Raw genomic sequence first — 624 nt, 5'->3', positions numbered from 1 at the left:
CATCAGATTTTATTGATCCCTGGTGAGAAATTCACAAGCCACCCAGCAGTATGAAAAGTACTTCAAAGTTTAAACTTAGAAGTAACATTAGTTCTACCTTTACCAGCTGTAACATTAATTGTGATGTGCACAATAGTGCAATAATAATATATACCTTAATGTGAACTGTGCCATTCTGTATAATGAGCACTTTTACTTTTAGTACTGTAAGTATATTTTATACTTTTGTGCATTAACTTAAGTATTTGAATGGAGGACATTTACTTGTAACAGAGTATATTTACACTGTGGTATTACCACTGTCTGGTATGGCAGCACTACTGCTATGGACCGCAAGCGCCTGCAGAGAGTGGTAGAGACTGTGGAGAAGATCACCAGGACTCCACTGCCCTTTCTGCAGAGCATTTACCACCGCAGGGTGCGGAGGAAGGCCGCCTCCATCCTCAAAGATCCCACACACCCCCAGCATGGACTGTTCACCTTCCTACCCTCTGGCCGGAGATTCGAAAGTGTGAAATGTAGGACCACTAGACTGAAAAACTCTTTCTTTCCCTCTGCCATCAGACTCCTAAACAGCTGAGGAGTTTGTTACCAGGAAATATGTCATGTACTGTCGACCTGTAC

The sequence above is a fragment of the Monopterus albus genome, unplaced genomic scaffold (genome assembly GCF_001952655.1).
Source record: "Monopterus albus unplaced genomic scaffold, M_albus_1.0 scaffold166.1, whole genome shotgun sequence".
NCBI classification, from domain to species: Eukaryota; Metazoa; Chordata; class Actinopteri; order Synbranchiformes; family Synbranchidae; genus Monopterus; species Monopterus albus.
This window is presented reverse-complemented; position numbering follows the sequence as displayed.